Raw genomic sequence first — 24493 nt, forward strand, 5'->3', positions numbered from 1 at the left:
TATGTGAAGAATGTTGATAACACCGATGTTTTCAGTTGCTGCTAGTAGTGTTTAGACTAATGTCAAGGATTTTTCAGCTTCTCATGCCCAGCCAGCGAGAAAGCTGGAGGGGCACAAGAAGTTGGCACAGGACACAGCCAGGGCACCTGACCCAAACTGGCCAACAGGGTATTCCATACCATGTGACGTCCCATCCAGTATAGGAACTGGGAAGTGGGGGCGGGGAATCGCCGCTTGGGGACTAGCTGGGTGCCGGTCAGTGAGCGGTGAGCAATTACACTGCGCATCATTTGTACATTCCAATCCTTTCATTATTGCTGTTGTCATTTTATTAGTGTTATCATTATCATTATCCGTTTCTTCTTTTCTGTTCTATTAAACTGTTCTTATCTCAACCCGTGGATTTGCTTCTTTTCCCGATTTTCTCCCCCATCCCACTGGGTGGGGGGGAGGGAGTGAGCGGCTGCGTGGTGCTTAGTTGCTGGCTGGGGTTAAACCACGACAGTCCATTTTGGCGCCCAACGTGGGGCACGAAGGGTTGAGATAACGACAAACCTGACCAGAGCTCGTTAAAACAAAATTGTTATAAGCATTCATTATATTGGTCTAATAGTCGCTGGTCATTATGTTGATTTATGTGTTAGAGTTGTTGCTCTGGTTTTTAAAGTTCTGTTATGTATCACCTCGCTTGCTGTATGTAGTCCCTCTTCTCCTGCTTATCATCCGTGGGAGGTGGATTAAGGTTTTCGCTTTGATGTGTTGTATAACACTGGTTTATGGTATGATAAAGTCATCAGTTGTGGAATTAATCCGGTATTTGCACTCAGCATTGTCACCTTTATACGGCGGGAGCCATCTGTGGGAAACTATTAATAATTATACCATTTACCTTTCCTCCTTGGAAAACCAGTCTATGAGTGGGATACCTTTCTTCCCCTCTCCTTTCTCCTTCAGTCCAGTTACAATGGTGTTTGAGAATTTTGAAAAATTTGAATACTCTTGGGATGTTGATACCAGCACGGTCCTAGCCCTATTGCTGGGAATTAGCATGCTCCTGAATGTGGTTCAGCTCTTGTTTAAGGTTAAACAACTACTTAAGAAGATCACCCAGAGGTCCGCCCCGAGGCTGGATAATTATGAGTGGCAGGGTGTGTGGGGTAGTATGGGCAAGTACTTAGAAAAGTGGGCACCTCCAATGTTTTGGAAATTCACCCCTGAACAAGTGCAGAATCCAGAAGAACTAGTAAAATATTTGGAAAAGGTATGCTGTCACCCCGGCAGCTCCAGAGAGATACAAATCACTGCAACGTGCTGGGGCCTGGCCCATGCCTATCGAGCCCTGTTCGACACAACTCAGCACCCCCAAGGGGAAGAGAAGGTCTCTGGACCTAACAACAAAACGATGAGCACTGCGGTCACCCAAACCCCGGCAATGGGCGCTGCGGCCCCTCCAGCCCCGGCGACGAGCATTGCGGCCACCCAGACCTTGGTGACAGGCACCGTGACCCCTCCAGCCCTGGCAACGAGAACTGTGGCTACCCAAACATCAGCAACAGGCACTGCAGCCCCTCCATCCGCGGCAACGAGCACTGCTGCTGCCCAAACCTTGGCGACAGACGCTGCGGTTATCTAAAACCCGGCGAGCGATACTGCAACTGAACCAGCGGATCAACCTGCACCAGTATTGGTTGCCCCCGTACAGAAAAAGAAATATACAAAAAAATCAGCTCGCTTAGCAAAGGATGAAGGTGAACCAGGGTCATCACGGGAACAGGAGGAAGAGGCAGAACCAGAGGTAATAACCCGGTCCCTATCCTTGAGTGAACTGCGGGATATGCGAAAAGATTTTGGCCGCCGTATAGGTGAGCATATTATCACCTGGCTACTCCGATGCTGGGACAATGGGGCTAATAGGTTGGAATTAGAAGGTAGGGAAGCCAAGCAGCTGGGATCACTTGCCAGGGAAGGTGGCATTGACAAGGCAATTGGAAGCTGAAGTAAGCCTAACTGGGAATGAATGGCAGAAACACCCCATTGTGACTGGTCCGGAGGCTCTGTGTATCCTTGGCATAGACTATCTCAGGAGAGGGTATTTTAAGGACCCGAAGGGGTATCGATGGGCTTTTGGTATAGCTGCCTTGGAGATGGAGGGCACTGAACAGCTGTCTACCCTGCCTGGTCTCTCTCAAGACCCTTCGATTGTGGGGTTGCTGAGGGTTGAAGAACAACAAGTGCCAATTGCTACCACGACGGTGCACCGGCGGCAATATCGCACCAACCGAGACACTCTGATTCCCATCCACAAGTTGATTCGCCAACTGGAGAGCCAAGGAGTGATCAGCAAAACTCGCTCACCGTTTAATAGTCCCATATGGCCAGTGCGAAAGTCTAACGGGGAGTGGAGACTAACAGTTGACTATCGTGGCCTGAATGAAGTTACGCCACCGCTGAGTGCTGCCGTTCCAGATATGCTAGAACTTCAATACGAACTAGAGTCAAAGGCAGCCAAGTGGTATGCCACAATTGACATTGCTAATGCGTTTTTCTCAATCCCTCTGGCAGCAGAGTGTCGTCCACAGTTTGCCTTTACTTGGAGGGGTGTCCAGTACACTTGGAATCGATTGCCCCAGGGGTGGAAACACAGCCCCACCATTTGCCATGGACTAATCCAGACTGCACTGGAAAAAGGTGAAGCTCCGGAACACCTGCAATACATTGATGACATCATTGTATGGGGCAACACGGCAGAAGAAGTCTTTGAGAAAGGGAAGAAAATAATCCAAATCCTTCTGAAAGCCGGTTTTGCCATAAAAGAAAGTAAGGTCAAGGGACCCGCACAGGAGATCCAGTTTTTAGGAATAAAATGGCAAGATGGACGTCGTCAGATCCCAATGGATGTGATCAACAAAATAGCAGCTATGTCTCCACCGACTAATAAAAAAGAAACACAGGCTTTCTTAGGTGTTGTGGGTTTTTGGAGAATGCATATTCCAAATTACAGTCTGATTGTAAGCCCTCTCTATCAAGTGACCCGGAAGAAGAATGATTTTAAATGGGGCCCTGAGCAACAGCAAGCCTTTGAACAAATTAAACGGGAGATTGTTCATGCAGTAGCCCTTGGACCAGTCCGGGCAGGACAAGATGTTAAAAATGTGCTCTATACTGCAGCCGGGGAGAATGGACCTACCTGGAGCCTCTGGCAGAAAGCACCTGGGGAGACCCGAGGTCGACCCCTGGGGTTTTGGAGTCGAGGATACAGAGGATCCGAGGCTCGCTATACTCCAACTGAAAAAGAGATATTGGCAGCATATGAAGGAGTTCGAGCTGCCTCAGAAGTGGTTGGTACTGAAACACAGCTCCTCTTAGCACCCCGACTGCCAGTGCTGGGCTGGATGTTCAAAGGGAGGGTCTCCTCTACACATCACGCGACTGATGCCACGTGGAGTAAGTGGATTGCACTGATCACACAATGGGCTCGCATAGGAAACCCCAGTCGCCCAGGAATTTTGGAAGTGATCATGGACTGGCCAGAAGGCAAAGATTTTGGAATGTCGCCAGAGGAGGAGGTAACGCGTGCTGAAGAGGCCCCGCTGTATAATAAACTGCCAGAAAATGAGAGGCAATATGCTCTGTTCACTGATGGGTCCTGTCGCATTGTGGGAAAGCATCGGAGGTGGAAGGCTGCTGTATGGAGTCCTACACGACAAGTCGCAGAAACTGCTGAAGGAGAAGGTGAATCGAGTCAGTTTGCAGAGGTGAAAGCCATCCAGCTAGCGTTAGACATTGCTGAAAGAGAGAAGTGGCCAGTGCTCTATCTCTATACTGACTCATGGATGGTGGCAAATGCCCTGTGGGGGTGGTTACAGCAATGGAAGCAGAGCAACTGGCAGCGCAGAGGTAAACCCATTTGGGCTGCCACACTGTGGCAAGATATCGCGTCCCGGCTAGAGAATCTGGTTATAAAAGTACGTCATGTAGATGCTCACGTACCCAAGAGTCGGGCCACTGAAGAACATCAAAACAACCAACAGGTGGATCAGGCTGCCAAGATTGAAGTGGCTCAGGTGGACCTGGACTGGCAACATAAGGGTGAGCTATTTATGGCTCGATGGGCCCATGATGCTTCAGGCCATCAGGGAAGAGATGCAACATATAGATGGGCTCGTGACCGAGGGGTGGACTTGACCATGGACACTATTGCACAGGTTATCCATGAATGTGAAACATGTGCTGCAATTAAGCAAGCCAAACGGTTAAAGCCCCTGTGGTATGGAGGACGATGGCTGAAATATAAATTTGGGGAAGCCTGGCAGATTGACTATATCACACTCCCACAAACTCGCCAAGGCAAGCGCTATGTGCTCACAATGGTGGAAACAACCACCGGATGGCTGGAAACATATTCTGTACCCCATGCCACCGCCCGGAACACTATCTTGGGCCTTGAAAAGCAGTTCTTGTGGCGACATGGCACCCCAGAGAGAATTGAGTCAGACAACGGGACTCATTTCCGAAACAACCTCATAGACACCTGGGCCAAAGAGCATGGCACTGAGTGGGTGTATCACATCCCCTATCATGCACCAGCCTCTGGGAAAGTTGAGCGATACAATGGACTGTTAAAGACTACATTGAGAGCAATGGGGGGGTGGAACTTTCAAACATTGGGATACACATTTAGCAAAAGCCACCTGGTTAGTCAACACCAGAGGATCTGCCAATCGGGGTGGCCCTGCCCAGTCAGAATTTTTACGTACTGTAGAAGGGGATAAAGTCCCTGTAGTGCACACAAAAAATATGTTAGGGAAGACAGTCTGGGTTACTCCTGCCTCAGGCAAAGGTAAACCCATTCGTGGGATTGCTTTTGCTCAAGGGCCTGGGTGCAATTGGTGGGTGATGTGAAAAGATGGGGAAGTTCGATGTGTGCCTCAAGGGGATTTAATTTTAGGTGAGAATAGCCAGAATTAACCTGTATGATATTAGTTGCTATATAACCCTGCTACTGTATGTTATCATTACTATAATTGTTATATGCTATATCCATAGTACTATAGTAAGAATCACTTAGATCAAGCAAGAATGAACTGTGATAAAACTGAATGAAGCGCAGTAGTGATGGAACCAGAACTGACTCCAGCATGCAACAATCCAACGGTGCACACCATCCTCCTGCTGCGTCCAATGTCAACTGCTCGTCACACTGCACTGAAGCCCATTTCTGCTCTACTGACTGAGAGGACTTTGCACCATCCCTCCTGCCCAGAAAGACTGGTATGACAGATGGAGCCCAGAGTCAGGAACTAAATAAACTCAACGAACATTTAATGAACATAACCCATAAACTAAAGGAATGATATCTCTGTGTATGTATACATATATATATATATATATCATTGTTCATATGTCTCAAAGGGATGGAAAAGCTGATAATGACTGACCAGGATGTAACTAAAGGTATAGGAACTGAGCATGACGTCAATGGTATAGAATAAGGGGTGGATACTGTCCTAGTTTCAGCTGGAATAGAGTTAACTGTCTTCCTAGTAGCTGGTACGGTGCTATGTTTTGAGTTCAGTATGTGAAGAATGTTGATAACACCGATGTTTTCAGTTGCTGCTAGTAGTGTTTAGACTAATGTCAAGGATTTTTCAGCTTCTCATGCCCAGCCAGCGAGAAAGCTGGAGGGGCACAAGAAGTTGGCACAGGACACAGCCAGGGCACCTGACCCAAACTGGCCAACAGGGTATTCCATACCATGTGACGTCCCATCCAGTATAGGATCTGGGAAGTGGGGGCGGGGAATCGCCGCTCGGGGACTAGCTGGGTGCCGGTCAGTGGGCGGTGAGCAATTATACTGCGCATCATTTGTACATTCCAATCCTTTCATTATTGCTGTTGTCATTTTATTAGTGTTATCATTATCATTATTCGTTTCTTCTTTTCTGTTCTATTAAACTGTTCTTATCTCAACCCATGGATTTGCTTCTTTTCCCGATTTTCTCCCCCATCCCACTGGATGGGGGGGGAGGGAGTGAGCGGCTGCGTGGTGCTTAGTTGCTGGCTGGGGTTAAACCACGACACTTTCAAATAGCCTCACAACTGACATGTGACTGTATCTGTATGATCAAGGTAGCATTTCCAAACAGAGGCACTTTTAGACTTTACCATCAGAGGTGGCTTTTTTACTAAGTATACATACAGTATAAAAATCTAAATGTTTTACAGTTCCAGGCAATTTAATGTAACTTAGTTTTTGGGTGGCCTGCTGTTAACAAAATCTCTCTCAATCTTGTTTTCAGAGAGAAAGGATAATCTTGTTAATTTGCTGATCTAGGATTTAGAAGCTCTGAACTCTGCATCCCGGTCTGACATGGACCATTCGTAGCAGGAACACCATAATCCCTCTATCTTTGGATCGTATGCAACCTGGGACAGGGAACCTCCCTTATTTAGTATTTGCAGCATGGCAGCACTCAGTACACCACTGTAAAACAAATAATAGATACTGTAGTGTGAGAGGAACCTATTGAAGTTGTTGAACTCTTCTTGGTCATGTGCCAATATCTGCTGAAACACTGCAGGAAACGTGACTGACAGAAACGGCTTGGTTACCCAGCACAGGGTTAGGCTGCAGCAGCAAGCCAAGTCCAGCCATTGCTTCTGTCAGTGGGGCTGTCTGGTGGCTGCTGTGATGCGACTAGCAGAGTGTGACTGGCCTCGGGGGAGAGAAATAGTCATACCTTCAGCTTCTTGGATCTGATGAATGAGTCCTCCAGAACTACTAGCCGACACCAGAGCTGCTCCCCTCCTTGCTGCTGAAGGACGCAGGCAAACCACAAACTGCTTACACCTAGCAGGGAAACAAGAAGAGATAAATCAAATGAAAAGGCAGTTCAGCTTAATAAACTGGATAAGTTTCCACACTTGCAGGCTCGTGGCATCTAAACATGATGATAATAGCTTACTGTCAGAACGGCAAAAAAATTATCATACATGTTTTCTTTAGCCATTCAGAACTCTCAGGGCTGGCACAGCCCTTTTGCGGACTTTGGCATGCCACCTGCCTTACAAAAGCCTGCAGCGCTGCACTTCATTGCTCAGGGGTGGTGAAGGGCACAATATGGTTGTGTTTTGCTATTTTCTTCCCTGTAAGTCAGTCTCAGGCCTATGAGAAACAAATATTTTGCCAATTTAACCTGCCAATAAGAACAGGTGGTTGCACAGCTTCCTCTAAAAGGTACAAAAAGCCACACAGCCAAGGAGGCAAGAAGGGAATAAATAAAATTCTGTGGGGACAAACTCAAGGACAGAAGCAGCTCAGGTGAATGGTTTTGTTGTCAGCACAATACAGCTCCAGGGCCTCATTGCTGAAATTACAAATGAAGGCAAATCCAAACATGGGAACCACATTTCAGTGGGATACAAGCTTCAGCGTGGGCAGAGCAAGCTCTCTTTCATTTGTGATCAGTCTTAATAGCATTTATTGGTTTGTTTCTGCAAAGTGAACTTAAACATGAGTGCCAATATAAGGAAATGGTTCTCCAAAGTGCCAATCTGAGACATTTGCATTATGTGCTAAGAATAGGTCCTACCTTCTCCCATCCCCCTGCCCCGTAAGCTTTTACTCTTCACTAAAGCACATCCATATTTGCTTTTCACACGATTTTCTCTCCACTCCCTCCTGCTTTACCACTATCTACCTTCAGTCTCCTCTACTTCTGCTTTCAGATACAGAGACTTAGAATTAAGTCAGTCAAATTATTAAATATTCTGCACATAAATTTTAAGTGTCAGGCGAACCAGATCAACCATCCATTTCTCTGACCCAACAGTCTGCAGGCTTGTTTTGTTAGATTCCCCATCTCCAGATGGTAGTTGTTTGCCCACTTTGCAGAATACAACTGAAGATTAGCACAGTATATTATTGTATATTCAGAACAGCTTTTCTTTCAGTTTTCCAGTTTCAGATCATTGTTTTCTCTGTGTAACCCAATTAGGGTAAACATCTTTAACTCTGCTATTTCTTTATGTAGACATTTGTAAATATGCTATCCCTGGTTTACCCTAGATGCTGGGTCCAAAAGTTCTGCTAAATTTCTCTGTGAGGGAATTTTGGATGACAGCCATCTCTCTGCCAGGATGTAAATAACATTTAGTCTACTTGTTTTCCAACTGCAGAGAACTCTGAGTTTTTGGGAAATGGGACATCAGGCTCTGTAGCTGGTCTGCTCGGATGCAGAGGAGCCTTTTTGTTTTTGCAGCTGTGATTTATAAAAGAATCAGTTTTCCCATGTTTCTCTTCCCAGAAGATTTCTTTAAAGCATTATGACCAAGACAAGCGAGACACCTCCTCTGCTTTAGTCCAACTCCTACAGAGCTGGAACATTTGTCAGACAGACGTGTCCCACCTGACAAAGCAATCTGTAGCTAATGTGCAACCACACAGAAAACACGGGAGTAACACGATGGCCCTTTAACCTCGGGTGTAAGGACATTAGTAAAATAATAAGAAGCTGAATGAGAACAAGAGGATGGCACAAGATGTCTTAGCCTCATACCATTGTCTCCATGTACACACACTATTGAAGTTTGATACTCAATAATATGGTTTGTTTTAGTAAGTGGAAGGATCCAAGAAAAGCAGGCAGGCTCTACAGCATAAACATCCCAAGAACAGAGTACATCTTTCCCTTGCCCAATACAGGGACTAGTTGTGGTTAATAACCATGTAACTTGTCAGTAAAATAACAGGAGCACTGTATGAAGGTTATTATCAACAATTTTTTCTCCTTCCTCTGCCCCCAAGTTTGCTAGCCACCAAAACCTCTTTTTTCTTTCTTTTCTAGAAAAGGTAAGCCCATCACTTTGAGTTTTATCCTGTGCTAGTATATTAAGAGTTTTGCTGGGTAGAGGACAGTATAGCTTAGTTGTGAGGTATCTCTTAGCATGGAACAGCCCTATGAACTTAAATTGATCTTTCTTTGCTTGAAATTAGGGAAGATAAAGCATGCCCAAGTATTAACTGTCACTTATTTTAGATATGTAGAATTAGAAAACTGATCCTGTGTCATAAAAGCAATGCCAAGATTAAAAGGAAAGAAATAAAACAAATGCAAATATTTAAGGTCCTACATTCTGACATAAGTAAAGTGCCCTGATCTTCAAAACTGATGATTATCCAGTTCCTCCTTAAATTCTAAGACACCTTATATTATTTAGCTATGATTTATCTATTGTTCTTATTTATTTCTTTTAAATAAACAGGATAGGTATAATCTCACTGTAGATAGCAGACTTGCTCAAGAGTGAAATTTAATATTAATTGCAGAATTGAATAAACTTTAATTAAACAAAAAGAAATGTATTAGTTAACAAAAAAATTCTTTTAAAAATGTATCAGTGCTAATCACAGAAAAAAATTAATATTTCTAGATGTTTGTTAATATTTCTAGATGTTTGTTAATATTTCTAGAAACATGGGAAAGGAAGCAATGCTACATAATCCTTATGATCTTTATTTCATTATGATGTCATATTTTTAATATGCCCTATAGAGGCACCTGTCTGTAAAGCCAAACATTTTGCTCTCCCTGTTGGAGTGCTCTTGTTGGAGCTTGTTTTGAGCTCTGAAGCTCACCCAGGCAGAAAATAGGATACCTTATGATTTTCTCTTGCTCATGACTCCACTAAGATCACTTCAGAACTTTCACTCCAGAGCATGGCAATGTCACACGTGGCTTTGCTGAGCATGTGAATAACCAGCCACAACAGTCTGGAATCGTTTCTGCTTCATAAAGAAAACATGAACGATTCATGTTTACAACATGTGGGGAAAAAAACAGTTACATGCTAAAAGCTTAAATATCTAAGAAGTTGCTGCAGCTGACAGCAGCCTAAGTAATTTTAACACTGACTGTAGGTCAATGACATAAACCACGCCAAATAGAGTCTGTTTACAATTTCAGACACGCTCAAAGCACTGGTGGGAATTTCTTTTTTGAAATTTGCCTAGCAGACAAGGCCCAAGAGTTAGGAAGTGGCAGAGCTGTCCTTAGCCCAGGAGGCTGCAGAAAAAAAATAGTTGCTGAGTCAGACAGAATTTCCCCTGAGGACTCTGGCTGCAGTCCAGCCTTTAGAAGACCTGCCAGTTCACCTAAGGGTAAAATCAAAGCTTTAAAAAAGCCTATACAGCTTACAAAGAGGGAATCTCATTATTAGGATAGCTTTTTGATATTTTAAGATAGATCTGTGGCAAAGAAATCTCTGGAGTCTTGGAAAATCTGTACACGCAATTTGTATATCTTTCCAAACTCAGCCACCACTGATATAGCCAAGAGCTCTGAGCCGCTTGGCTGAATGCTGCTGTACCTGCTCCTGTTACCATGGAAATGGACATTGGCAAAAATAGGATAAGAGCTTTAAAGTAATTGCCAATATAATTAGCACTTTCAACTTTTTGGAGATCGGGTCCCCCCAAAACCCCCAAATAGCGAAACTGTCCAATTCAGACTCATCAATACAGCAATTAGTGTCTAAAGAGGCATCAGTTAACATGATCAGTGTGGGAATAACACAAGAAAGGAAGGCGTTGTTGGAAACAGTGGATTCCTGTGACGACTTTTGCTTATTACTAATAAGAAACTCTTCTCCTCTGCTATGAGTCACTGTTCCAGTTTCACCCTTAATTAATTCAGAGTCAAGAGAAAGGGCACTAACATGAAGAGAAGCTCCCAGTTGAAGGAACTGAAGGGGGGGAGGGGAAATAATTCATTATAGCAACAAATCTCGAGATAAGAGAGGAAGAAACATTAACAGACATGCTGTACAGCAGCCATACTGGGAAATCTAGGTACCAGTGTTTTTCTTATTACACTGCAATTGTCTGAATGAAACACATCAGACAATGAAATGGTCATCAGAGCAGCGCTACCCAGCCATTACACACACCACCAATCTTTCATCCAGGCAGGAAGTGCATCAGTTGTGATCTGCATCATTTTCTACAACATTTCAAAAGCCATCAAAGGTCTCTTGCCTTTCCCAGCAACATCCCTTTTACCTACAGAGAAGTCAGAAGGGAATTTTAGTTTCTGATATATAATTTCATGCTGCTTCACTAAAAACACAATAGCCTGCTTGTATTCAGGTTGGATGCAGAACTCGCCTTCAGTGACCAGTGCATAATTTGTTTGCATAATTATTACTGCTTCTAACAACATTAACATTTGGCTGGATACAGCCTGAAATGTTTTTGCTATGGTTATTTAGCAGAAAGAAAATGCACTTTCAGAAGAAACTGATGAATGTTCTGAAGAAAGTTAGGGCAAGATAGTAGGGATACTTTTGTAGTAGAGTTCTTGCTTTGCTAGTGGATCTTGACAATCTCTAAACACATACTGTAATTTAAAAAAAAAGATACTAATTTCCTTTGTTCATCTCATACTATTCTTTCAGAGTCTCATGAGACTGTGGGCTGCCTATGGGCAGGGCTGGGTAACAGAGCCAAGCTCCAGGTAGAGCCATCCAAAATGATGCTGTGTCCCTAGGGATGTCTTTTGTGCAAGTCCTACTTGCTAGTGCATCCATCCATCCTCGCCTGTTCCCTTTGGAGTGTCTTGTTACTTAAGTGTTGTCATACAGCCTAGTCACTGCACAGCAGAGCAAATAAAGCTTCTTTGTACCTCCTGCCTCCATCAAAAGGTAACAAGATTCAACAGTACTAGGTGGTCTTTCACTTTGTTAGCTAAATACTGTTTTTTGCTTTAAACTATGTATTATTGTACAGCTGTTTCTCATACATCTGGATTTTCAGGATCCTTTAAGTTGACAAGTAGTTTTCCTTATTCAGTGCAGGAATTTTTCTTAAAGACACTGAAAACCAAAATTGTTGTTATTCTTCATAGAAATACTGTTGAGACAAAAGGTTATATCATTCAGATGCATTTGTCATAGTCTGTCTCCCTGCCTACCGCTGTTAAGTGTTTTCAAATGAATGTGAGGATTAGGCTAAGTTCTTCCATTAAGGGCAAAACATCGCTGTGGGTGGAACACTTCTCTGCTTTCACCATGATGACATAGACCTAACTGGCTAGACAGCTTCCTTCCAATAGCAAGCCCTTGAGATATATGCACACGTGAGACATTTTATCATGGCTCATTTCAGAGAAGATTGAGGTTTTTTCCCACAGAGAAAGGTATGTAGGGGCAAGAGTGGTGAAGATCATCCAGGCAGAGAGTGCTGGAAGGAACTGTCATGCCATGTGACTCTGGCAGGAAGTACTGTGGCTTCTGGGGACTGTGTTTTGTTCCGACACTCAGTTTGGACAATGACACTATCTGCTCCAAATGCTCTGAGAAGCTTCCAAGGTTCCTGAGCTCCCTAGCTGCTACCCTGAGCACTCCTGAATGGCTCTCATTCCCCAGAAAAACAAGACAGCCAAAGCTCTTGGTAACAGGTTTACTTTCTTCAAAGTCTACTGCCAAATTTCTTCACTAACTAGCTTAAAAAAGTTAAACACATACAGAAAACCCACTGATGATTGCATTAACCAAGTAACTGTCTTTTAGCAATGAGGGTCACAGCTGATACAGCCATGGTGTGTTTTGTAGGCCAGCAGAGCTACACCAGACTGAGTTCCAAGGCAAGCACTCAAAGAGTTAGGAGGTGCTATAATTAAGGTACATAAGGTTAGGAGGTGCATAATTACATTCAACCATAATTACACCCACTGGTGACTGTGCTTTATGACATAGTCTTCAATTACATGACCACCTCCTTTCTTCTTTTCCCTATGGGATATTCAGCTGTGTCAGGGCTGTCTCCATGGCACAGCACTTCAGAATTGCCCAAGTTGCCATTAAACATGCTCTTTAGGACACTGGGAAGTGCAGTAGCATTTGCATTGCACTGTGTCCAGGACAATCAGCAGTCATATGAAGTTAGGCTCAAGATAGAAATATATGAGGCATGAGAAGTCTGAACTCACAACTTAAAATGTTCTCATGCAGATTTGCAAAAATGTATAGATTTGCATGTCTGGTTTGCATATTATTAAAGCCTGTATCTATAAATCTCTGCTGATATGCAACATCTTTATGAGCTGCTTTCTTAAATATAGGATAAGAAGCTACTTATCAAGACTGAACTTTTTGCATGCAAAAGGCCTTATCCAGCCTCTATTTCTGTGGTAAAATTCTTATTGACTAAAATGGGAGCAGGATCATGCCTCTGGTACCTGCTGTCCCCCCCAACTCCCAACAAAGCATTGTTCGGTTCAGCCAAACCAACAGAAAAAACTCTGCAAGAGTCATTTCTCAATTCATAGCATGAATATATGCACATAGCATGACAGACTGAAAGGCTATTATTATTACACTGAAAAAGTGAGCTGGTTTTTCAGACATACCTGGCAAATCTTTGTGCACATGCTGAAGAGCAGAATGGAGCACTCATCTTTTACAGACACTCACATGTCAGTGTCATGAAGAAATATTTACATTGTGAGCAGCTAGTAGTAATCTTTCATAATTGCTGCTTATTAACACCTCTATACTTTTGAAGCATGGTAGAATCATAGTTTCAGTGATACTTCTGAAATAACTAATGCAATGGCAATACAGAAAATTAGCTATTCATAATCTTAGGCTTCCCTGATTCTCTCCCCCATCTCGGGGGGGGGGGAGGGAGTGAGCGGCTGCGTGGTGCTTAGTTGCTGGCTGGGGTTAAACCACGACAACTATATACTGTATAACACACTCTCTAAAGAACAGGAAAATAAACAATTAAATTATCATCATTAACATCTGTACTGTCTTAAATCTAACTTTTAAATGTTATCACCATATATTTTTGTTTATAATTACTGCATTTACAATTATCTACCTTGATCTGAGACTGCTGGTTTATGCAGAGAAAGGTCACCCTCATGTGGAAATCTGCCTAGCAGCTGTAAAAAGAAATACTGCATTTTGCTTCTTAATAAAGCTTTCATTGTTTAGATTTGCAGATTCATTTTTGGAAAGTATCACTTAGTAGGGTTTTTTTTTTTTTTCAACAACATTTTAGTTCATTGGAGCTCTCATTAAAGTGTGAAAGGGAAAAACCTTTGATAAGGTAGGATCATAAGAATTTAAACACATGTTTAAAAAGAAAGCAAAATAGATCCAAATCCAGTCAGAATGTAATGGAAATTAATCTAGGCAAAGTTCACAGGTTTTATGATAATCTTGCATCCATCAGTTTCCTTAGCTTTCCTTTATAGCTGTTTTGAATACCATTCAAGAGGTAACTCTTATATGTGATTTTCATGTATCACATTTTCATGTCCCAGCAGAACTGGGGTCTAAAACTGTAACTGACTATGAGAATTAGGATTTACTTAATTATGTGCTCTGGTAAGACTACACAGTTAATATGTTTTGGCTACAGTCTTTTATGTTTCTTCGCATCCATAACTAGTGTGGTTCAAAAATAAGTCCTGTCAAATTTTCCATTTGAGAAACCAATCAAGTTCCTTTTTTTTCCCTCCAGTTTAAATGCTTTAAAAGAAAAACACAGAAATAGTTTCAACTGAACATTCACAGTTGTTTTTTTTCCCTCTGAAACAGATAGATTTGACCCAAAGTGAATGCTTTCAGTTTTCTTTTGCTAGAAAAAGAGGAATAAGTCTTTTGAGTTGACAAGGCACATTTTCTTACTTTGCAGTTGAACAAACAAATAAAAATACCAACCATGTTTACAGCTATGGTTCAAATGTCTAAAATATATTAGCTAGCAACCAAAATTAAATTTTTTTCATATACACGTTGTAATACCAAAACCAAAGTAAGGTATGATATCTAAAGACATAAAAAGGGCACTTGGATTAGCAGTTTTATTTGGGTGGTGTATAATTGGCTTGTGAGACTCATTTTTCTTCATCTTGTAGAAAAACTGCAAAATAATTCCTTGATTACTTTCACACTCCCACAGCTGAAATCATTAAATTTATGAAGCTTTTTTGTAGCAATTCTGCATTCCACACTGGAAAGGAATAGGAAAAACTTGTATTGACTTTTACTATGCCCACTGGGGACATCTTCTTCCCTTCCTTCCTTATATGTATCTCAAAATACTTCACAAACCAACTGAAACCATTATAATTGCTCAAGTATACCTTTTTAGTGCCAGTGTTGATATAATTTGGAAAAGACCTGATTTGTGATCATCAACAAAAAATAAAGAGTGGTGGGAGAAATGCCAAGGTCACAGATTTTGGCTGGTTTTCCTCAACGAAGGGAAGAAAATGATAGCTCAAATGGTAGGGTTTTTTCTTTTTAGTTATACTATATAAGTTTCTAAATGATACAAGAATTTAACATGCATCAGAATGAAATCTAAAAGTATCACGCAAGTATCTCTGCTGTAAAGCTGTCTGGGGCAGATTCTCAGTCTTGAAATTTGTCAGGAAGCTAGACTGAAACCAAACCATGATTAAATCAAACACACTTCATCAAAAACATTCGTGAGCCATCAATACAATAAAAGAATACAGAATAAAAAAGAATTTGTTTCTTTTATTTCTGGTAGTGTCCTTTTTTTCCTCTCCAGTTTTAAAATTCGTTCACAAGACATAGTTTAAGTGCATCTATTAAAAGAGAAACAAGGCATCAACTCCCCATGCTGATTAGTTATTATTTCATAAAAATTCAAAGAAATTACCATCCAAATTTCTCAGCTTCTACACCTCTCAGATTTTTTTCCCGTGTTCAATGTTGTAGTCCTATGCAATTTAAAAATCACATTTTTACTTATACAATTTAAAAAATCATCAAAAATTGACCCAATTTCCCTAGAATTATACATAGTTAAGATGTGAAATACACTGACATTTCCAGCTCATTCCATACTTACATGCCATTACAAAGTAACCATAACCTTACTGAACACATAATCCCTTACTCAGTAGGAAAGTTCTCTGGCTTGGTTTATGCTCCAAGAAATTCTGAAGCAGATCCATCCCATCCAAAGATCCTCCAGGTTTCAAAATGAAGTTTCTGTATTTCATCCCAGCCTGATAAAAGGTAAAGCAGAATATGTTAGTATTTCTTATCTTACAAATTTCCTCTTTTCTGTATTTTATGTGTATTTAAAAATCTATGCATGATTAAACATCTTCTCTCCTTCCAGATTTTCTTAATACCAAATCAGAATATACCACAAGTATAATTTAGATCTGTTGGAAGAACTCAAGACAGCAAAGGTTTAACCTATTCTCTAAGAAATCCTTTTTCTTGTGGTTTTACACTGTTTTGGAAGTTACAATCACAATTTGTCTGGTAGACATTCTATAACGGATAACAAACATGCAATTTCCACACAGTCTTCAGTGATGGATTATCCCCATGACTGACTGGCAGGAAAAGGGAACCTAACATCCATTCACTCTTAATTGATGATTTCTTTTTCTTTAATCTCTGTTTGGAGAACAGAGATGATAGTTCAGAGATAGATATAGCACTGAGGAATAACATGGCACATATACACATATTATATGCATAGTAGTATATATAATATATACAAACACATCTAACTCCCCTATTAAAGTGTCTTAAGGTAATGGAGACTTAATTCAGGCTTTGTTTTCAGGAAGAAACATTATTACTTTAGAAGGAATGGATTCCTTTAAAAAGAATGAACCAAACTTCTGAGACAATAGTCAATAATGAGGACTTTCTTCACAAGAGGTCATATTTTAAAGAACATATCTGGAGAATTTTGGGCTTCTGAGACATGACTATCATGATTATTTTGCATACAGATGTCCTAGATATTTTTGATATTGAGGAAAACAATGTTCTTCCTTTTAGTCACTGTATATACACATATATACTTCCCACACACGTCAAAGCTATGAGATTACAGAACTGCACCACTTCCTGATAGCTGTACTGCAAAAACAAGCAAAGGTCTTTTTAGCTAATGGACTTCCATGACAATTCAGACAATGCAATTGGTAATGCAATTAACAGCTGGAAAAAACTAAAATGGAAAAATAATAATAAAAAAAATAATTACTGAAGCATTGCTTATATTTCTCTATTTGTGTCACTTTCCTGAATACTAGCAGCAAACGAAGAAATTGTTCCTTTTAGTTTGAAAGTGTTATTTGAGTAGACTTGAGTCTTCGTTGATGTCTGTCCAGAGTCAGTACATTGCTTAGTTCTAGGGAGACCAGAATTGAGGAATGTGACAACTAATGAAGTTAGAGTTAAGTGTTTGCTGAAGAATTTTTATAGATACAGTCTCTGAAACTAGTTTCTATAACTGTTGCTCAAAACAGGAAGAGAGGTTTTATTCTAACAGGAAGAGGTAAGTCAAATTTCTAAAAGCCCTAGTCATGATAGCATAACTGTTCCTTTCCTGCTGTTCTGAACAGTAGTCTAAATCTAGATATAATGAAATATGAGTAACTATAAAATTCATGCTGGTGTCTAATATTTGTTTATAAAAGATTGTTTGTCCCATCCTGTGGAACTCTATTACACTTACATGGAAAGCAAATAAGAAAAACAAGTTGAAAGAGAAAACATTTGAGAAAATAGCATTGCTCTGAGGACGGAAGGCAAATCTCCACAGAATTACCCCTGGAGTTATATCAGCATCCAAGCAAAGTGTGTGTCCACACACGTGCAAGAATGCGAGGCGCGCACACACACACACACACACACAAATAATCACTTTTCTTCCTCACTTCTTAGCTTGGATAGCAAGGTTCACATTAAAAGAGGCACTAGTTGCCTTTTAGCTGAAACATAGCAAATATCCACTTGCTCCTAGCATAATTAAATTATTCTCAAAGCCTCTCATGCACAAATTCTGCTGGATGCAGAAGAGGCCGAAGAATTACACAAGGGAAAAAAACCCAGTAAATCTAGAACCTGTTAATGATTTGAACTTCAAAAGCCACTTGGGAAAAAAACTAAAGAGGAAAAAAATTGTGAGTTATGCTGTGCTGTGAAAGAGGAAGCTCAAAATAAATTCAGTTTTCTAAATAATAACTACATAAAAATACCACACACTTGAGGTATTATTAATGGTGTCATGGTTTAACCCCAGCCAGCAACTAAGCACCACGCAGCCGCTCACTCACTCCCCCCCACCCAGTGGGATGGGGGAGAAAATCGGGAAAAAGAAGCAAAACCACAGGTTGAGATAAGAACAGTTAATAGAACAGAAAAGAAAGAAACGAATAATGATAATGATAACACTAATAAAATGACAACAGCAATAATGAAAGGATTGGAATGTACAAATGATGCGCAGTGCAATTGCTCACCACCCGCCGACCAACACCCAGCTAGTCCCCAAGCAGCAATTCCCCGCCCCCACTTCCCAGTTCCTATACTAGATGGGACGTCACATGGTATGGAATACCCTGTTGGCCACTTTGGGTCAGCTGCCCTGGCTGTGTCCTGTGCCAACTTCTTGTGCCCCTCCAGCCTCTTCTGCTGGCTGGGCATGAGAAGCTGAAAAATCCTTGACATTAGTCTAAACACTACTTAGCCAACAACTGAAAACATCAGTGTTATCAACATTCTTCACATACTGAACTCAAAACATAGCACCGTACCAGCTACTAGGAAGACAGTTAACTCTATCCCAGCTGAAACTAGGACAAATGGAAACAGAGCACTATTATCATACAGCTTTCACAGCAGAATATGCATCTGCTCTTGCAATGGAGGAGTATGGTTTTTCAGTCTAAAATCAAAGAGGAAGGCATTAGTGAATGTGACACAATGTCTTAAGTTTCATAAAATAATATTAAATATATGACCCTATGTAAGAATTGTATTAAAATCCAAGTGCTCTTGGAAATTTTAAGATGGTTTTCTAAAGTAATTAAGTTACTTATACAACTTTTTTTTGTTGTTGTTGATCTGAATTTGACAGGTGCAGAAAAAGTACTTGAGATGTTACACCTATGGATCATGACTGTAATAAATATGGTTTCAGAGACAAAGTGCAACAAAAGTCTTCAGTAAGAAGTATTCATCACCTACCTTTGGATTCATTATAACTTCTTGCTTAAAGTAGTTATAAAAAATGTCCATGGAAAACACTTCACTACGCAGGTATCCATAGTACTGACCATCATAACCACCTGCCAAATGTCCAAAAGTAGCTAGCATGTTTGTTCCTTAAAAAGTAGATTAACATTAATTTATTTAAATCAAATGCAGTTATTCCTTTGATGTATACAGTACTTCAACTTTAAGAAGAAATTAATAAAAGAATTTGCATCAACTACTTTGAAACTTCTAACATAAAAGGGTCTGAGTACGCCTCTAAAAGTATCAGCCATATTCTGTTGACTACAAGGGAAACTCAATTTCCCATTTTAGGCTAGTTGCACATCCAACACGGATGTGACAGAACATCTAATGTGGTATTCACATCTAGTCACTCTAAAATATAGCCTCCAAAAGGTTGTTTTATATTTACCTTAATCTTCCTTCAGAAGAGATCATTAAGATCACCCCAAGTTTTAAAGTAATTATTTCAGTTTCATAAAGTAGAATATTTTACAAACAACAACTCTTTTTTTTTTTTTATGTCAAGCATTATTGGGAAAGAAAGGCATGTTTAATCAAGGCATTTGGACATGCTGTAGAAAAGTTTCAGACTGACATGCCTGGGGTCACAGGAATTCCTAGACTCTCCATACATCTGGCATATTCACCTGCTAGGTCAACAGATGCTTTTGTATGGAGTGCCTGGTCAACCTTACTCAAAACAATCTGATGGAGGGTTCAAAGGCCTAATTGGATAAGAACATTAAAATAACTAGCATCAAGGTAGATGGAGTTTCTTTAGCACTTTCATTCAAAGATCTCAACATGCATCCTAAATTATTAGAATTTGAATTATGGAAAAAACTTGGAGTTATGTAATTTCCATCTGAATTGCTTTAGTGTATTGGGTTTGCATGGCAAGGTTTTGGTAGCAGGGGGGGCTACAGGGGTGGCTTCTGTAAGAAGCTGCTGGAAGCTTCCCCCCATGTCTGATAGAGCCAATGCTAGCCAGCTCTAAGACAGAACCACCACTGACCGAGGCCAAGCCAATCAGGGACAGTGGTAGTGCCTCTGTGATAACATATTTAAGAAGGAAAAAAAAAGTTGCAGTGGGCACAGAAATGGCAGCTGGAAGAGAGGAGTGAGAACATGTAAGAGAAACAACCCTGCAGACACCAAGGTCAGTGAAGAAGGAGGGGGAGGGAGATGCTCCAGGCGCCGGAGCAGAGATTCCCCTGCAGCCCGTGGTGAAGACCATGGTGAGGCAGGCTGTCCCCCTGCAGCCCAGGGAGGACCCCACGCCAGAGCAGATATCCACCTGCAGCCCGTGGAGGACCCCACGCCAGAGCAGGTGGGTTCCCAAAGGAGGCTGTGACGCTGTGGGAAGCCCGTGCTGGAGCAGGCTTCTGATAGGACCTGTGGACCCATGGAGAGAGGAGCCCACGTTGGAACAGGTTTTCTGGCAGGACTTGTGACCCCGTGGGGGACCCACGCTGGAGCAGTCTGTTCCTGAAGGACTGCACACCATGGAAGGGACCCATGCTGGAGCAGTTCGTGAAGAACTGCAGCCCGTGGGAAGGACCCAGGTTGGAGAAGTTCATGGAGGACTGTCTCCCATGGGAGGGACACCACACTGGAGCAGGGGAAGAGTGTGAGGAGTCCTGCCCCTGAAGAAGAAAGAGTGGCAGAGACAACGTGTGATGAACTGACCGCAACCCCCATTCCGTGTACCCCTGTGCCGCTGGGGGGGGGGGTATGTAGAGAATTCAGGAGTGAAGCTGTGCCCAGGAAGAAAGGAGGGGTGGGGGGAAGGTGTTTTGAGATTTGGTTTTATTTCTCATTACCCTACTCTGGTTTGATTGGCAATAAATTAAGTTAATTTTCCCCAAGTCGAGTCTGTTTTGCCTGTGATGGTAATTGGTTGAGTGATCTCTCCCTGTCCTTATCTTGACTTATGAGCCCTTTGTTAAATTTTCTCTCCCCTGTCCAGTTGAGAAGGGGGTGTGATAGAGCGGCTTTGGTGCTTAGTTGCTGGCTGGGGTTAAACCATGACATACCCCAAAGTAAAATATAAGCTCCAATTATACATTTATAAAATTGTTTATTGTATTACAGTCTACTGCACTGATTCAAAGATTTTACTTGACCAACTTATCCTATTAAGCTTTGTCTTAACTGTCTTCATTCAAAAGGCATAAGGTTAACCTATAGCACAATTTTTTGAGACAGTAATACATGGCCTGAAATAAATGAATCCAAGCAGCTTTAGCCAAGAAAGGTCTCCAAATCTTCTATTCAATCACTGATAGAAGAATCTTCCTTCTGAAAGCCAAGCAGATTAGAGCTTTTTATTTTATTTTACTTTAGTATCAATCACTTCATGTTTAAAAAGCCCCACAGATATTAATTTTGAAGAAAAGTTTAATGCAGTTAAAAATCTTCATAAAAATATATTACAAAACCAAAATATTTCTAAAAGAAACAGTCACTTTTGAAAGACAGATGTTCAAATACCAACAGAAATTATTTGGTCTCACTCTAAACTTGTAATAACTCTACCTCCTCTTGCAAACCCAATTTTTTTATTCTTCCCTTCTCAGCACAATTCTAATAAAACATTTCAAATGCTAAAAGAAAAAAAGAATTCTCAGTTTCCAAAATGCCCTCTCTAAGAGCTGTAGATATTCTTAGGTTCCATCCTCCATTGGGGAATGGATGCCCACAGGAGGACTGGCTTTTGAACTTACTTTCTTGCAGGGTTACCAAAAAAAAAAAAAAGCGCATTTATAATACAGGACACACACTGAACTGACAGCTGTGTCGCATGCATATATCTCCCTCTCATGTCTTCAGAAGAGCAGCAGAAAAACATTTGCCTTCATTTACATTTGTGGGTTACTCAAATCCATGGTTGTAACAGGCTGGCCCTTTTTACTGTACTTGCTGAAGAGCAGCTATGAAGAAAAGCTAGGAAGGATCATCTGGGAAGAAATGGTGATAGAAGTGGCTAGAGCAAAAGGCAGGAGGAGTGCAAGAGTTTGTTGGCCTCCAGATATCCTCATTTTACCCATACATAACTGCACTACACTAACAAAAAAATATTAAGGCATTTGGTTCAGGTACTTGAATAGCTCTCGTTCCCTAACACCATAAACAGATCCCCTCCCTGCCCTATCTCACTTTCCAGCAGACCACAGTACATTACAAGGAGTATCAGTCTCCAAAAGCTGACCTTTACCAGCTGTTCACAGATTCCCACCTAGTCAGATCCCTGCATACCCTTTAAATGTCAAATTTTAACATGCTTAAACAAATCATCATATGAAACAAGATAATGCTTTGTACGCACAAATCCCAGAGGGCAGGATGTTCTTATGTGAGACTGGCAAGTTATTTGCAGGTGTGTATATTAGTCCATTAAATGATTTACATGAAATACAACAACAGTAAGCATGGTAGCTATGCGCACAGAAACCACCTCTGCAGTGAGACACACAACTGGAAAGCAGGCCTCCCTGACCTGTGTGCAATTTCACATTAAGTAGAGAAGTACATAAGCATTGGAGTTGTTGGATGGGCTGCCCAGAAGGGGCTCTGCAACACCCAGGTACATCCTCATTGGTTACCAAAATTTTGCAGGCAATTTTGTACCAATGCTGAATGTGTCTCATTTATAAACACCTTTTAGGTAGTTGAAAAGAAAGAACAGGTTTTATTTCTCAATTTCTGAGCTCAGAAACAACTGTCTTAGGGTGAAGATGACCAAATCATCATTATATTTCTACCTTCAACATGATGCAAAAATATATAAGCAAGTCTAGCTCCTTGTTCTGAAGTTTTCTTGAACATAATTTGTTTAACTCTAGATTTAAAATATGGAATTCTATGTCTCTGTTCTTTATTCTGCAGTCCTAGTCTCTGGGATTGAAGCGAAAGCTTGATGGAAATTTACTAGCCAAAACTTTTTAACAAGCAGCAGCAATGAACCATGTAACAGTGATATTGTGAAACGTATATGTAAGCATATGGTAATCTTTTAATGGAATTTATCTTCGGGAACGGAATGCAAGGACACTATGAGATAAAGAGGCATAGGATGCCTCAAGACTGCAGAACCGACTGAAACTAGCTCTGTGGTTTTGTCAGCAAGAACACAGGAGTAAAAGCTATAGTTCACCAAGGGGACATGATGATGAAGAGGAGTGGATGAAGTAAACGACCACCAGATGTATCTGAAGCCCACCCAAAGACTATAATGTGCATGTGGGAATGGGTGGTTACCTATGATAATGAGTTCTCAGGAAAATCATGAATATGTTCATCACTTCTATGAATATGTATGTATGACTTGCATATAAGCTGTATAACTGACCTGGTGTGGTGCGCATATTAGGAGCATCCCCTGTGCGCCCAGCACTGCAATAAAGAATACCTACTTAATAGTCGTCCTGACTATTGAGTCCTGATTTCAGCTTTTCACGGCATCATTTGGCGACCCAGATGGGACCCACTCTGCTCGGCTGCAGGACCCGCTGAGAACAGGACTCCCTAGGGTACCCCCAGGATTTCCCAGAGGGACTCCTCGTCTCAGTCGGATCACTGTGGGAGCAGACAAGGACCATCTAAGGAGTAAAGGTATTCTTTAAATTTTCTGAGTTTCTGTTCTGGAGACCGGTTGTTAAGGGGTACTCATAAGTCATAGGAGACGTCCTACGTGGAGCACCGTATACCAGGCTACTAGTGCCTGAGGGTATACATCTGGTATCTGGTACAGAGCTTATATAATTTGTATAAGTTTTTGTACTTCTGGTTTTGTGCTGTGAGTGGTGTACTCTGGTATTTAGTACGTTGGTACGGGCATGGGTTGAGCTATGTACTTCTGCAATAATGTACTCTGTGGTGGTATTGATTTATTGGTATTGAACTTGGATATACTTGTAAGGAATTGTTTACTGAAAATTGATTTGGATTTGATGCTCGTGTATGAATAAGCTGAGTTAACTCTGGTGTGACTGGTGAGTGACTGGGACACGGCATGGCTGCGAAGTGAATGTGGGAAATCTGGAGAACTGTGTATTTCACTGTGGAAATGAATGTGAACCACTTTTTCTCATAAATTGTCTTATTTGTGATCAAAACCTATGGGTAGTATTTGGATGGGATATTCAGTGTGAGAATTGTGGAACATGGTCAAAGTGGAAAAATAAAGAGAGACAGGTTGAGGTTATTAAAGTAATCTGTGGAAAAATAAATGAGGTACAGAATCAATAAAGTAGAATGGGGGGACAACAAAGTGGTGGAATTGCAAAGAAAAGCCCCCTAGGATGTATCCTAGCACATTGGAGAGATATAGGGGGACCACCAGGTGGGAATGTGAACAAAAAAATGCTAATTAAATACTGTAATCAATGGTGGCCTTTATACAAGCTGGAGGAGG

At 41.3% G+C, this 24493-nt stretch overlaps 1 long non-coding RNA gene across 3 annotated transcripts; it reads right to left on the reverse strand.

Annotated features, from left to right (window-relative positions):
• Positions 1–14859: 14859 nt before the first annotated feature.
• Positions 14860–20224, reverse strand: LOC121233016. Of its 3 annotated transcripts, XR_005931819.1 has the most exons (3): positions 19487–20224; positions 19045–19145; positions 14860–16052 (listed from the first exon to the last, which is right to left on the reverse strand). It is a non-coding gene; the product is annotated as an uncharacterized LOC121233016 (long non-coding RNA). The 3 variants fall into 3 exon arrangements; XR_005931818.1 differs by having other exon boundaries at positions 14860–16035; positions 19045–20224; XR_005931817.1 differs by having other exon boundaries at positions 19045–20224.
• Between the last annotated feature and the right edge of the window lie 4269 nt (positions 20225–24493).

The sequence above is a fragment of the Aquila chrysaetos genome (assembly GCF_900496995.4).
Source record: "Aquila chrysaetos chrysaetos chromosome W unlocalized genomic scaffold, bAquChr1.4 W_unloc_3, whole genome shotgun sequence".
Taxonomy (NCBI): Eukaryota; Metazoa; Chordata; class Aves; order Accipitriformes; family Accipitridae; genus Aquila; species Aquila chrysaetos.